Source organism: Triturus cristatus, chromosome 1_1, assembly GCF_964204655.1.
Source record: "Triturus cristatus chromosome 1_1, aTriCri1.1, whole genome shotgun sequence".
Taxonomy (NCBI): domain Eukaryota; kingdom Metazoa; phylum Chordata; class Amphibia; order Caudata; family Salamandridae; genus Triturus; species Triturus cristatus.
The window spans coordinates 848263832-848280439 of NC_140579.1; the positions used below are offsets into that span (position 1 = coordinate 848263832).

Here is a 16608-nt window from a genome sequence, read left to right on the forward strand (position 1 = left end):
AGTAGGCCCAGAGCTAGTCATGGGTGGGTGCATGATGAAGCAACTGTTCCGATGGTGTGTGTTGAATTTATTTCAAACATCATTTAGGGCATGGATGGCATTGGATTGAATTTCAAAATGTGTATTTTGGGGGTTATTTCTGTTTTTGGGTGTGTGTTAAATAAATGCCTTTGTTGTGTGTGGTGTGTTGTTGTGTACCTTGCAGACCTTGTTTAGCCCTGTGGATTTTTGTTTTTGCATTTTATTGCATTAAAAGGCAAAGCAGTGTGGTTTAGCATGCATCCTTTGCCTGGCTATTATAGGCCTTTTCTCAGTACATTGTTTCCAGGGCTCGAGCTTGTTGCTTGTGATTTGTGAGTGTCCATGTAGTTGGTGGCCACTTCTGGTGGGAGTTATTAGTGTGCTGCTTTTGCCATATAGGCCTGCATGTTATTCCTTTGTGGCCTAGGCTTCTTGTTGCTGTGGGCCTGGCCATGATACTGGGGCCATTTTGAAGACATGCAGTGTGCTTTTTGCATTAGGCCTGTATTGTCTGTCTTCAGTTTCTTGTAGTTGTGTGGGCCTGGCCATGTGGCTGGTGGCCATTTTGAAACCCGGTAGTGTGCTTTTGCCTAGGCCTGCAAGCTTGTGGCCTAGTCTGCCAACAGGCCTTTCACCCAGTAGGCTCAGAGGTAGTCACAGGTGCATGAAACAACTGTTTCTGTGTGTTCTGTTGAATTTAAACATCATTTAGGGCATGGATGGCACTGGATTGAATTGCAAAATGCGTGTTTTTGGAGTTATTTCTGTTTTTGGGTGTGTGTTAAATAAATGCCTTTGTTGTGTGTTGTGTGTTGTTGTGTACCTTGCAGACCTTGTTTAGCCCTGTGGATTTTCGTTTTTGCATTTTATTGCATTAAAAGGCAAAAAGTGTGGTTTAGCATGCATCCTTTGTCTGGCTATTAAAGGCCTTTTCTCAGTACATTGTTTTCCAGGGCTCGTGCTTGTTGCTTGTGATTTGTGATTGTCCATGTAGCTGGTGGCCACTTCTGGTGGGAGTTATTAGTGTGCTGCTTTTGCCATATAGGCCTGCATGTTATTCCTTTGTGGCCTAGGCTTGTTGTTGCTGTGGGCCTGGCCATGAGGCTGGTGGCCATTTTGAAGACATGCAGTGTGCTTTTTGCATTAGACCTGCATTGTCTGTCTTCAGTTTCTTGTAGTTGTGTGGGCCTGGCCATGTGGCTGGTGGGAATTTTGAAGCCCGGTAGTGTGCTTTTGCCATAGGCCTGCAAGCTTGTGGCCTAGTCTGCCAGCAGGCCTTTCACCCATTAGGCTCAGAGGTAGTCACAGGTGCATGAAACAACTGTTTCTGTGTTCTGTTGAATTTAAACATCATTTAGGGCATGGATGGCATTGGATTAAATTGCAACATGTGTATTGTTGGGGGTAATGCCTTTGCTGTGTGTGGTGTGTTGTTGTGTACCTTGCAGACCTTGTTTAGCCCTGTGGATTTTCTTTTTTTTGCATTTTAATGCATTAAAAGGAAAAGCAGTGTGGTTTAGCATGCATCCTTTGCCTGGCTATTATAGGCCTTTTCTCAGTACATTGTTTTCCAGGCCTCATGCTTGTTGCTTGTGATTTGTGAGTGTCCATGTGGCTGGTGGCCATTTCTGATGAGAGTTTTTAGTGTGCTGCTTTTGCCATATAGGCCTGCATGGTTTTCTTCTTGGGTTACTGCTTCCATCCATCCCCTTTTTCAGCAGCAGCTCCCTGAATAATGTGATGAGCAACTAATTTAATGCCAAACAGGGTCCACTTCCATTACATTTGTATTGTTGTTGTTCTTCTTCTTCTTTCCTATCCTTCCTGAGTGTAGTGTACACAGTATACCATGAAAGCCCTTGTTGACAAAGTCTCACAAATGGCTACACTATATCTTTTATTTGTTTGTTTGTACTAGTAGTAATTGAACCACAACAACAAATGCAACATTTCACTGATGTTCTTCTCCTGGCTTCTTTGCTTTTAGGTGCACAAAAAGACAGAGGAGGAGGTGTCATCATCATCACCCGTTGTACTGCCAGACAGAAGTCCTGCTGCGCACCACATCACGTCCACGTGTGACCACAGACATCTCTGCAAATTGTGGACCTGCGTCCTGTTGACATCTGAAGAAGATGGGCCCAAAAAAAGGTAACAGGTCCTCTATTACCAAGAAAGTTGTCAGTGAGAAGAAGGAACAGAAAAAGGAAGTGGCACTTACCAAGACTGATGTCTGGGGAAAAAAAGATTATGCCTGCAGCAGAGCTGTCCGGGGACCAAGCTGGGAGCAGCAGCTCCGCATCAGCGGGCCAGCCCCACCAACCTAGGCCCAAACCCATGAGTGTCGCAGAGGTAGCCAGTCTACTAACGAACAGCGATGTTGAAATGTCATCGCAAAGTAGTACACAATCAACGCAGGCGGAAACTCAGCAGATAAGTGGGCAGCAGCAGGCATGTAAGCAGCAGCCGCAAGAACAGCAGCAGCCACAAGATCAGCAGCAGCCACAGCCGCAAGAACAGCAGCAAGAACAGCCACAACAACAGGCCACAATAGTAGTTGTTCCTCCTGAAGTAGGGGCATTTCAGGAAATCGAGCTTCCTGCAGACAAAGTGGAGCAAGCCACTGTTTCAGAAGATCCATTGTCTTCCAGATCCCCAGCAAGGAAAAGGAGGGTTAGTCCATCTTCTTCTTCAAGCCCCGCTTTTGGTGATCGGAGTGCCACTTGGAAGCCACCAGCTCAGTCTGAGAGTGATGCACGCCACAAGACAAGGCTAGTGAAAAGGAAGGTTCCAGAAAGCCTTAGAGTTATGGAGGTAGATGTACAAGAGGGGGATGATCATGATGACGAGCCAGTCATCACGAACATCACTCCCTGCCCAAAGGAGATAGAGACCAACATTATTTCCCTATCCAAAATGGCTGCGAGGGATGTAGCACAGATACCACCAACACAGGTAACACCACCATGACCTCCAGCTTCCATATTTGCATTTGCAAAAGCCCGGCAGGGACCTACATTCAGCTCAACCACCACCTCAGTAGGTAGTGGTAGTGTAGCTGCACAGAGTCACATTCCAAGCCCATCCTCCAGTTCATCTGGTATTGAAAGGCACATCCAGCAACGCCAGAAAGTTCTCCTCCCCAGTTTGGGACTGCTTTTCGGTTAGCAGTAAGGAGGAGAACATTGCCATATGCTCAATTTGTCGACAGGCTGTTAGGCGGGGTAAGCTTGGTACAAACTATGGTACCGGAGGCCAAACAAGTAATCTCAAAATACACCACAGTATCCAGTGGGACGCTCACCTACTTCGCTTACAAAAAAGTAAAACTGAATCCATTGCTGCTGTTGTGGATGAAGAATTAGGGGAAGATATGATTGCGGTGTAAGGTGAACAAGAGGGAGATATTTCTAGTCCTGTCCCCAGCAGTGTAGTGGTACCGCCCACATCCTCAGCAACATCTCAGTGGCACCGCAGTAAGAGCAATACTCAGAGTCAGACTGAGACAGCAAGGCGACCGAGTACTGCAATGAAAAAAAGTGCATCGTTGAGCCTAACTGGGTCCAAGGAAACAGCTGCACCACAAAGGAAAATAATCCAGCCTACCATTGAGCACATGCTTAGGTTGGAGGGGCAGTACCAGCGCAACCACACAATGGCACGGTTGTACAATGCGAAGCTGGCTAAAATGTTAGTGCTGGACCTTCTCCCTTTTTCATTTGTGGAAGGGGTGGGTTTCCTTGAATTTGTGTCAGCCATCTGCTCTTAATGAATGGTTCCCAGCTGGTCCTATTTCGCCAGAGTTGTTGTTCCAGCACTACATCACGATGTGCTGAAATTGGTTGGACACGTTTTGCAGCAGAGTGCTGTTCACATTATCCACCTGACCACAGACTTGTGGACCAGTTGTCAAGCCACTGATTACATGTGCATCACTGCACACTGGGTTTCTTTTGTGGGGGTAGGAGATAAGCTATCCGAAGTAGGTGCTGTTGACACAGCTGAGATTTTTAATGCTACTCGGAAACATGCAACTCTAGCCATGTTCGCCATTGAGAAATCTCATACTGCTGTAAACATTTTGGAAGAGTTTCACAGCAAGGTCTTTGAATGGCTGCGCCCAAGAAGGCTTAAGATTGGTTTTGTTTCCACAGATAATGGCAGTAATATACGTAAGGCCATGGAGCTTGGTTCCTATTTCAGGGTCTCGTGTTTGGCGCACTGCATTAACATTATAGTTCAAGACTTTCTAAAAAAAGAAGCCATAGTCAGCAACTTACTGACCACCTGCAGAAGAATATGCACTAATTTCAGCCATTCTTTTAAAGTTTGGAAGCAGCTGAGGATCATTCAACGTGACTATAGAATGCCAGTCAAAGCACTCATGCAGGAGGTGGCAACACGTTGGAACTCAACTTATTACATGCTTGACCGTCCGTTTGAGCAGTACTGACCAATCAATGAATATGTCATGCGAAGAGGGGATGCTACTGTGAAAGGCATGACCCCTCAGATGGACCAATGGGGCCTAGTTAAATGCCTGACTGAGATGCTTCTTCCTTTCGAGGTCTTCACACGTGAAGTCAGCAAGGAGGACTGTACTATGGGCCAAGCTATCCCATTGTTGCACATGCTAGAGCAACAGCTGAAGGAGGTTTCTGAAGCGTACAAAGGTGTAGAGAAAAAAAAAGAAGCATATGAGTTGGTGGAGAGCTTATCCCGTCGCTTAGCGGACAATACAAGGGTGCAAAATAAGATTTTGTCACAAGAACATTACATTTGTGCCACAATTCTGGATCCACAGTCCAAATCGGCACTGAAAAGTAAGACATTAATTCCTTTTTCCGAAGTGGATGTTGCCCGGTACAAAACTTGGACAGCTAAGGCAGCCAGTAATTAGGAAAATGAACGGCTGGCAATTAAAAGCCCGCTACATAAACCCACAACAAGTACTGACGCAGGGCATCTGGCATCAAGTTCAACTTCAGAGCCTGAGGGCAGTGCGTTTGTCTCAGAACACTCCCCAACACTAGCGACAACAGCAAGAACCGGATCATCAGCCCCAGTAAAATCGTTAAAGGATTGGTATTTACAGCAAGGACTTGCTAGGTCCAGTGCTGATGCAAAGACAAAAGAGGCAGAACAAAGTGTAGCACCCCTGAACATTGAGCGGATGGTCCAGACCTATCTGGATGACCCAACAGAGGTATACATTGATCAAAACCCATTGTGGTATTGGTATGGGAAAAGGGGCCAATGGCCACCACTCAGCAGGCTGGCGATAAACTATCTGGCTTGCCCTGTCGCAAGTGTCTCTTCTGAACGTGTTTTCAGTGCTGCTGGTTCCATTGTAACAGTGAGAAGGACCAGTCTCTCGCCCAAAAATGTGGAGAGGTTAACCATGATCAAAATGAATCAGCACTTTATACCACCGAATTACACAATACATGAATCATCGGAGGAAGATGAGGACAGCGGAAGTAGTGTTTTAGATGATTACCTACTTCTGGTTGAACCCCCAGAGTTTGAGGACGAGCTATACTTCCCTGATAATTAGGCTTGCACTTCTTACTGTCTTCCTCCCTTATTTACTTTTGTTTGTGTGTCTGTCTTTCTAGTTCGAAACTTCAAATCACAACAAATCCCTCACCGTCTTCTAGTCTTTTTAATTTTTATTACCGTATGAGTTTCAGCTCTCTGCATCTCACAGTCCACTCCTCCGAGTCCTGCTCCTCCATCCTCCTGAATCGCCCTAAATCCATTGCCCTCAAGCCAGATGATGATTGGATGTAGCATAATAGAAGTAAAAAGAAAATCTTGCCTCGTTGAGTCCCTCCAAAAGAAGTGGAACATGATGATGACTACTATAGCTATCCTCCTTTCTGAGTGGAGAGAGACTGCCCATTAACTGAAGATGAGAAGGAACAGGTAATGAATGATGCCATGCATTGGACGCTGACTGAGTGATTTGTGGTGGTGTTTGTTGTGCATGAAGTTAATTCATTGTGTACTATTATCTAATCTACACACTAAAAGTAACTCAAGGCAATGTTTCTATTCTTGTTTTTTTATAACAAATTTGTACTTCTACTGCAGGCCGATCCATTGCATTTTGAATATGGAAAGAGGACTGAATCTCTACACTGCACACACTGAGTTGGACAACACCATGATGATGACCACAGTGACATAATATCTTCGCAGTCACCCAGTAGGATCGGAGATGATTGATGGAATAAGTCAGGGTGTTTCATGAGTGGCATAAAAAAGGTAAACAAGTCAACAACAACCACAGCAGACCTACATGTCTGTGTAGTGGTGGAGTCGAGTGTAGTGGTGGTATGACTGACAGCGGTGCATTAATTTAGTCACTTAATTTGTAAAATGCTATGTTGCTGTATATGTGCTTTGTCTGACTCTGTCAAAAAATGTACGCTAAATGGAGGATGGGTCAAGGGTGGCGTGGGCCTGCTCTGTCCTGTTGTTGTTGTAGGTTAATGCTGGAAACAGACTAGAGTAGACATGATGTATCCATGTCGCCTCTGAAAGTGTTCTTGTTGTACTCCACCGTAATTTATGCATTTCTTTTCTACTTGATTTATCAATATTCCTTTTGTTTTTCCATCTATAATTAAAGGCTAGCCTTTACCCTGTGCTATACTGGGAAAAACAATTCACACTTACCTTACCAATGAATCTACATCTGCCAGGCAGGCAGTGGCGTCACCCAAGATTGATGGACGAGCGTCCATGGAAGGGAGGACCAAGAGGAATACCGAGATGCAACTCCCCATTTTGACCAGGATAACATACAGTAACAGTATCAACTTTCATAATCTTTTAAATATTTTGAATCATTTTTTGTCTTCAATCATTACTACTGTGTGTTGTTGTTATTATGTTTGCTCTCTGCTTAATAATTCATCCCTACATTTATTTTTGCATTTTCTTTGCTAGCTTTAAAAGTAAGCCCGGTATAACAACATAAACTGTATGTAATTCAGGTCTCTCTGAGGGCAGACAGGCAACGCAAATTGCATAATATACTGCTGCCTTGTACTGTCTAATTGTCTAGTAGTAGTTAGTAAGTACTACTTCTCATTAACCATCAAGTTTTCATCATCATGCATGCATTTCCTTTTTCTCCCTTAACAGATTTATGGATATGGTCGTCTGCCAAGATTGTGTTTTGTTGTTTGTCCATGCATACTATTTTTCTTTGTCAAACCTTTCCCAAACCCCCCTTCCCAACCATTCATCAAACCCTAACCCTCTTACCCCGGGCTGTGTGACTTATTGAGGTGTGACTAAATTAAATGGACACCAATAATTTATCACACGCTTGCTGAGGCGGATGTGGTAAATGCAACACTAATTAAATTTCAAGGCAGGGCAAGGATCTTCTTATGCTTGCCCACCCATGAGCAGTATATTTGTGAGATAATTTTTTTTACCAAAGGAACCTAATCCATCAGCATTAATTGCCGGCATTGATTGGAATTGTTGTCATCCTCCTACACAGCACTAACGGTTACGCTTGTGTCAAGTGTACTGTAGGCCTAGTCAAGTGACTCAACACAACTAGAGTTTGTAACTCTAGGTACTAGGCTATCCCCGCTACCATAATGTTTTATTGTATTTTTGGATGTTACTGTTTGGCAGTAAGTTCTGTACTGTACTTCGTTCTACTACTCCTCCAACAGTCTCTCTCAGGCGACTGACTATCTCATTTTCTTTTTTTGCAAATGCTGCTGCCAGTGTCTACTACTACTACCACCACAACCATGGCATGTTGGAAAAGAAAACCATCATCACCATGCAGCCATCGCTGTGCCTAAGTTAAACATCAAGCACAGGTAAGAGAAGAAGTTTGGGGGAGTCATAATTAATAATGGAACTTTTTTCATTAATTCAATTTCACACATCCCTTTGAGTCTAGTTGCAGAATGCATAGACTACGAGGAGAGACTGACAGTACTAGTAGGACAAGTCACTCAGTGAGGGGTACCGCATCTATCTGTTTGTGTCTTACAAAGTCAGCCAGTTATTTAAATTAAACACTGGCTGTGGCCCTGCACCAGCAAGGAAACAGTGTGACGTAAAACAGTAACCCCACCCACAAAACATTAACAACATCGTATGTAAAGTATAAATATATAATTTAATCCCTTAACAAAAATAAACTAAGTAAAAAATCCCATAACAACAACTGACCAACCCCTCTCCCTAACCCCAACCAATGTCCGAAACGAAAAAGTTTAACCTCTATGAAATGTCGAATTGTCCAAAGAAAGTTAACCCCAACGCCCGATTCCCACCCACCAAAAGAAGAAATTTAAAAAAGGGGCAATTAACAGGGTCTTATCGGCGAGCTCGCCTCTCCAGGAGGGCACGAACTTGCTCCTCTAGAAGGGTCACGCGGCGCTTCAACGCGCGGCAATTGCATGCGGTGGCAGGAGGCTGCCAGACGGTGGCGCTGGAACACTGGAGGGGGTGGCTGGGGACCGGGGCATTGGAGGAGGCTGCAGCTGCTGCCGCCTCCTCTTCCTCCACCAGAACCACCACCTGCCGCTATTCCCTTTGTATGGCCTCCAGCTTCCGGCACCGGGCCTTGGCTGCCAACTCCTTCCAGTCCGGTTTCCCTTTGGAAGGAGTAGCTATATCAAGAAGAAAAAACAAGACTAATGTAAAATAAACTCTTAGCAAAGCAGTAAGACAAATTAATTCTACACATAGTGGCACGGTAGCACTAGCAAGCCTAGTACATAACATTTGTGGTATGTATCTATCCTCCCATTTCCTCGGCCTCTAACATTTGTGGGAGTTTCAGGCATTCAACCACCCATGCATCTGATTCCTATCAGCCACCTATGCATGCATACATCCCACGTATCCTTCTCTGCCAGTCATAAATATTAAATCTCGCCCGTCCTTCTTCCTTCCACCCTTCTTTCCCTTTTTGTTCAACCCATCCATCAAGGTCATCTGATCCGACTTTAGTCTTCTCCATAAAACTTTCACAGCTGAGTTGAAGTCAGATAGAAGAGGCCATTGGTTACTCAACACTCCCGCCGCTAATGCTTTTACTAATGCTAAGTAAAGGGTGTCTTCAACCGTTCACAACAACTTCTTACTTAATAAGTCTCAACAGAACAGTATACAGTACACCCTTGCTGTGAGTGTAATGCCAATAAGTAAGGATTAGGAATATAACTTACCACCGCCTGCCACTGCTGCCAGCTCACTCCCTGCAGCTCCTCCTGCAACTGCCACATATTCTCCTCCCTCAGCAGCTGCGTCGCCTTCGCCGCTGGCCCCGGCACTGGTGGTCGGTAGTACGCCTAGAAAAAACATTTTACATTTTTTAGATGCCATATACACCTCCCCCTATTTTTCACTAGCAAGATTGAAAAAAAAGTTAATACATACATATACAACATACATCACTAGTACAAATCAGGTAGTAAAGTAGACACTAGTAGTGTTATATGCTCCCTAGGGTCATTCTAGTCTTTGCTTAGTTAGCCTGAGCCATGCAACATTTTTACCTTTGTGTCTTTTATTTTTGCGCACGTTACCTCGCAGCTTGTTGTGTAAGACTCCTTTGAGCCCACATGAGCTCATACTACTACCGTCTGAGCGCTGCGTACAAGGTCGAAAAACAAGCCACTTTGTTATGGAGTTCTGGTGTTAGTCCATATTGCTTATCCATAAAAATGGCACGACTGAGAAATGCTTGCAATATACTAATGCGCACCATTTTTCTCATAACAGACAGAAGATTCCCTTCTACGAACCAGAGCTTTGTAGAGCTTATGATGTAACCAGTACTAGGTTCTTCTAAGGTGAGGGGTCACCAGAATTCGCTCAGAGATCTTCATTTATAATTTTATATAAACTATATTCCTACCAAGGGGAGGGTGGTGCTTCCGCCACTGTTCAGTTATCATGATTTCGCCTTTTGTCTTTTATGGACTTGTAGTTGTTGTAAGTGTAACTAAGTGTAACAATGTTTATTGTTTTAATCTTATGCATTTTGCTGTTGGTGCTGCATTATAGAACAACGTACAGAGCTTGTCAGTTGAACATAAACCTTTTGAACTTACATAGGCTCGGTGGTATTTGGTGTGGACTTACACGAGTGAGTGAGAGAAAGGGTGTGCATTGCTTCTGCGACTGAGAGGTCGGGAGTGTTATGTTCTGGGTTGTCTACTCATTGGGTATCTTGGGGGGGGTTCGGAGACCTAATAGTAATGAGACACTATAACAAGTCGGTCAGGGGATTGTGGTGGGTTCTGATTGAGGTGTGAGGAAGGTCCAACCTCCCATCACCAACGTCCCATTTTCTTGTGCAAAGTTCTGTATGTGCAGAATCCCTACAACAGTAGTAGTATGTCCTATCCTATCAAAAATAGTAAAATCTGGTTGGGCATTTTGTTGGTGGGAATTGTCAAAAAGCCTCAAGATTAAGAAAGCCTCAAGATTACGAAGACTAGAAGTAGTAGAAGAAGACAACTCAAAGGACTGAACTCAATGGCTAGAGCTATCGGTGAATCTGAGTTTTATTTAAAACCTTTTAAATAAAGTGTGGCCAACTGGACAAGCTTAGCTACAGACAGACTAATAGTAGTGGTTCAGAGAGTCATAGCAGAGGCAGTTAGAGGCAGAGATAACAAGAATTTAGAAACAGATAGTCTAGATCGAAGAAGAATTGGTAAAAAATAGCATTAGGAAACGGAAACAATAGTTCGGAAAAAATAAGGTGCAGTAAAAGTTAGGGAATAATAATTATTAATATTAACAACAGTAAGACTTACTGGGGCCAGCAGCAGAGCCCTCGATAGAGGACTAGTCCTGGTCCTGTTCCTCCTGTCCCTGGTGTTCTTCTCCAGCTGCTCCCGCCGACTATGACCCCGTCTTCTGGTTCCTGGAAGCTGATCATGAAAGATATAGGAAACAAAGAGACAAACATTGATGAATGGTGTGAAACAAATAAAATATTTTTTAAAACGGTCAAAAAAACATTTATGGAAACAACAATTGCAATAAAATTGACCTATCTAATCTGGTCGGCCAGTAGTATCGGGGGATTTGCGGACCAACTAGTTATTATTTATCAACACTAATCCAGTGTTCCATTCTGATTCCAGAATACTAACTAAGCCTAAGTACCACCTGACCTAGCCCACCTATTCCAGGCGGGCAATTTGTTCACTAAATCTGCATTTCCATTTATTTTAGTCCTCAAAAATGCATAAATGGAGGACACATGCTTACATTTTTGAATACACCAAATTGTTGGTTGGTTGCTGCTGATGTTCTGCTAGTGCTAAGCCTATTACCACTCACTAACCAAACTACAAGAGGTTCTACTAAGGACTGCGGTAAGCAGCACTCAGCAGCACGTGACGTAACAGAGGGTGCGTCACGCAGACCACTAAAAAATTACCAACTCATACTAATAAGTAACTAAACCTAAGTATCAATCCACCACTATCTCTCAGTGACAGGAGGACACAGGAAGGACTAGAGTCTCTCTAGCATTACCTAACTTAAGTTCCCTAAAAGAAACTCTTACATAATCACGCTAAGTGAGCGCAAAGTTGCAAACAAGTAAGATTAGTAGCGCCGAGCACCTGTGTCATAACAATCACAGAAGATTTTTAAACGTAATTTACCTGCAATGCAAGCAGCAGCATTCTTGCTGGTCGAAAAAAAATTATATTTGCAATATATAACACAGAGCAGAAGAACAGACACAAAGGTGCCGATTCCGTTCCGGGTAAAAAATGTTGCGTACGACTCGTATCCGTATATTTTCACGTACGAATCGTACAAGTACCGTACAAACTGCGAAGTACGATTCGTACGTGAAAAATACATACGAATTGCGTCGGGAAATTGGTCCGAGAGGGAGCCGTAAATTTTTACGTCCGAATAGCGTCGGGAAAAGTGTCCGATAGGGAGCCGGACATTTTTACGTGCAAATCGTAAAACAGAAGTCCGAGCGCGCAAGTACGATCCGTACCGCCCATCCGAATACACAACCGCATGTAAAAGGCCCCGTACGGAGCGAACGCTGTAGCACACATGTACACGGGTAAACTTGTGCCCGGATACGAGTCGTACAGCCCCCCTCACCCCGCACATGTCAGCACCGTACCCCCGTATGTCAGCACCGTACCCCCCCTCCGCACCGTACCCTAACACCATAGCACAGCCCCGCACCTGTACGCACCGCAGCCCAGGCCTGTCTCCCAGCCCCGCACCTGTACGCCCCATACCCCAGGACCATACCCCAGCCCCCCACATGTACGCGCCGCACCCCAGGCCCATCTCCCAGCCCCGTACCTGTAGGCACCGGACCCCAACACCGTAGCCCAGCACCCGTACCTGTACGCACTGTACCCCAACACCGTAGCCCAGCCCCGTACCTGTATGCACTGTACCCCAACATCATAGCACAGCCCCGCACCTGTACGCACCGTACCCCAACACCCTAGCACATCCCCGCACCTGTACGCACCGTACCCCAACACTGTAGCACAGCCCCGCACCTGTATGCACTGTACCCCAACACCCTAGCACATCCCCGCACCTACGCACCGTACCCCAACACCGTAGCACATCCCTGCACCAGTACGCACCGTACCCCAACACCGTAGCACAGCCCCACACCTGTACGCACTGTACCCCAACACCGTAGCACAGCCCCGCACCTGTACGCACCGTACCCCAACACCGTAGCACAGCCCCCACCTGTACGTGGCGCACCCCAGGCTCGTACCCCAGCCCCGTACCTGTACGCACCGTACCTCAACACCGTAACCCAGCACCTTCACCCAGCAGCTCGTATGTACGGACAATACCTATGCGAAAAATACTCGTACAGAACCAGGACACTGTAAAACAGCACAAGGAGGGTCAATTCGACTCGCACAACACCACAAAACACGTCAACATGACAAAATACATCTCTATGACTGACCTGGCACATCCAAACAGGCAAACAGAGGCCCTAAATCACAACCACCTCTTATAACACACCCACCACAAATTCAAACCCAGCCACACCCACAAATGGACCAATAAAAAGGGCCCACACACACAACCCATGAGCCTTTGCAACAGACCCACTGCTGACAGACCCCACAGACAAACAACTGCACCTTACTTACACCTTAACTACAGCTTAACTTACACACCTTCACACAACCTCATTCACAAACACCCCCTCTTCACATTCACACACACACCGTCACATTCACACCCACACACCCACAACCATCCACACCCACACCCCACACCATGCCCACAGACAAGAATCCAAAGTTCACAAGGGCGGAGCTGGACCTCCTCGTCAACGAAGTCATCAGAGTCGAGCCACAGCTGTTTGGAACATTGGTCAGACAGACCAGCATAGCCCAAAAAACAAGCCTGTGGCAGAGGATTGTCGATAAGGTGAATGCTGTTGCGCCCATCCGAAGGACCAGGCATAAATGCCAAGCCAGGTGGTACGATCTGCACAGGGCAGTCAAGAGGAAAATGAACGAGGAATACGCCCAGAGTAACATCACTGGCGGCGGGCTGCCCCGCAGATCCGTACATTACCATCCCTGGGATGAGAAGGTGATGGCCATGCTTCCGCCGGTGGGAGTATACGGAGTCGAAGGAGTCGCAGAGCCTGGTGAGTACACAAACAACTCAAGTAACATGGGGGGAATGCCATCCACACCACAAATACACAAAATGCACGCAACTTCCCCCAAGCCCTCACCGCACACAACCACACTCAAAAACCACGCTCATGCCACTAACGTCTCCATGCCCCATTCACAAATAAAGGCAATGCCGTGTCCCAGGCCACACCAACCACAAACCCAAGACTGGATGTCCGGGATGCTGGGAGGGTGGGGCTCACACAACACATTGTGCAACTCCGAAGCAGACACCAATGCCCTCAGCCCATATGGCCTAGGTACATACCCATGCACCATGCCCAATGCACAGGGACTGGCAAAGTACTGACAAGGTAGCTGACACTTGGCCCTGCTGTATGCAGCACAAGGTCCTCCTGTGACCACTGTACACTCAAACACCAACTACACAAGCTCAGATATCTAGCACAGGCACTCAAACTCACTGTCATGCCAGCATGCACCATGAGGGGACAGACACATCACCTGGGAGACCCAATGACAAATCACACTACACCCAACAGCAGGCCCGGTCACACACCCCCCCTCACACAAGCACACACCCCCGGGGCAGGCAACGGATTTACCCACTCTCACAATGGACATGTGACACAACAAGACCAATCCATCGCCAAATAAGCATCCGAGCCAAAATTCTACTGGTCAAACACTCAGGAGAACATACCAATCTGTCCCCCGCAACACACCCATCCCCAAGTGTACATTGAGAGGAATGCTAGGCACATCCAACTACCTGGAGGATCTGTGACAACTTGAATATGTATGAAACATGGATGTGGCATGAAACAGCATTAACATTGTCTCTCTCTCACACACAGGGCAACAATGGGGGGGAACAATCACAGTCCCAGGCTCAGCGTGAAGATGATCCCACCGGCAGCGACGACTCTCACCACTCCGTGGATGACCCCGACCAACCTGGCCCCTCTGGTGCCCAAGCCCCTGCAGCACCTGCGTCAGGTACATCTGTGACAACCCCCACCCCCATTCCTGCCACATCCCAGGAGACACCCAGGAGCCCTGCTCGCACTGAACAACACAGCCAGTCTGACCAGGAGGGACAAGGTTCTCCGGGCACCCAGGAGGGGGCAGACAACCCAGATAATGCCATCCCTCAGGGGTCCCGTAGACCCGATGTGCCCACAACGGCAGGCAAGGCTCGTGTGGGCAGGGGTGGTGGGAGTGGAGGCAGGCGGAGGCGAGAACCTGACCAACCAGCTGAGGGAAAAGGTATGTCACACATACGCCACATCCTGGACACATACCGGCGTGACACCAGGGGCATCAGCCAGGTAGTGTCGAGCCTCACAGAGATGAAGGGGACCCTCGATGAGATGAAGAACCTGCAGGCCGAGCAACATGCCAGTCAACAACAACACCAAGGACGGATGGAGGCAAGACTGGCTGAGCTCCTGGCGGTGCAAACGGACATGAGCCGTTCACTCCGTCGGATCGCCGACAACATGGGCAACCCTCCCTGTGCCACCAGGCGAAGACCACCACCAGCCACAGGGAGGGAGGAGGAGGAGGATTCGTCCAACGGAGCATCACAGACATCGTCAAGGCCTGCATCTGAGGGTCCCCCCAGGAAGGTGGGTCGTCCACGGAAAAGACAGTGAGAGTCAGCAGACCATCCACATCTCCCAGATCACCTGGCCTGGCACCTGGCCCTCTGGCGCAACAGCAGCACCTCACCCAATGACATTCTCTGCCACATGGACTTGCTGGTCACAGTCTGACCAATGATGACCAACACTGTGGTCTGGACTCTGATGACTCCAACTGACAAGGATGCCATCCCCCCCTGTGAACTTTTGATTCTATTCTCCCGGTAGAGCACCTTAGTTCATCTACCAAAAGACTTACCCCACCAAAAATAAAAACTTTATTTTGTCATGAGATGTTGCTGTCATTTGGCATTAGTCCACAACATATGTGTGTGTAAATGTCAAACAATGCCTGAGTGTTGAACTAACTCCACTCATCCATACCCTGGGATCTGAGTCTGGTACAGGACACACATGGGTCACAATGTATCATTCAATGCAGACATGGAGCACAATACTCACCTGTGATGGCCTCAAGCTGCTGAGGGGGTGCATGCAATACTGTGCGGACAGACCTATTTGGAAGAGTATCATTAAGGCGTAGAGGTCATGCCTCATTCGGAGGTTCCCGGGGAGGGAGTCCCAGGTATGTGTTCCCAGGTGGGAGAACTATGTCCTGCATGCTGGAGTACGGTGGATCTGAAGAATGGTGGCCAGGCCAAGGTTGGACGCACGGAGATGGCACTACGGGGACTCGGATGACAGTGGTACAAGGTTGGTTTAGGGTCGGGGTTGTGGCCTGCCTCCTGAGTGTGGGTGGGGAGTCTGAAGGTCATCCTGCAGCACACAGTGATCCATTGCAGCTATCTCTTCTGGACGGTGATGTGGTTGGGGTGCGGGATGTTGCAGCTGAGGTGTGCAGATGCAGCCTGGATGTGGACAAGTTTCCCGGGAGTTTGGATATGGCTGCTCCGTAGAGGGCAGGGCAGTGTTTGACACGGATGTTGTCGTGGACCTGGGGGATGGTCCGTCTTTCCTTGGAGTGGATCTATCTGGGGATCATGTGCATAATTCAGAGGGTGTTGCAGTCTGAGGCACAGATGCTGGTGATTAGCATGGCAAATGTGAGCAAGCTATCCATGATGCACACCATCTTGTGTGCGTGTACACTGGGTGCTTGTGCAGGGCTTTTGCGGGTGGGACACAAGCAGTTGACCCAGCTGTAAGGGGACAATCCTCAGATGTTGACCTCAGTCCTGTACAAGTCCAGCCTCAGGTGGCTGCTGTTCTGCCATTCATCAATGGATCTCATGCAATCTTGA

At 47.0% G+C, this 16608-nt stretch overlaps 1 long non-coding RNA gene across 1 annotated transcript in view; it reads right to left on the reverse strand.

The window, feature by feature from the left end:
* Positions 1-8163: 8163 nt before the first annotated feature.
* LOC146871176 (uncharacterized) overlaps positions 8164-16608 on the reverse strand; it is a 38382-nt gene continuing 29937 nt past the window's right edge. Inside the window, exons 2-4 of the long non-coding RNA XR_014980728.1 lie at positions 10839-10955; positions 9240-9362; positions 8164-8678 (exon numbers count right to left, since the gene is read on the reverse strand). This is a non-coding gene — a long non-coding RNA (uncharacterized LOC146871176). The remainder of the gene's footprint in view (positions 8679-9239; positions 9363-10838; positions 10956-16608) is intronic.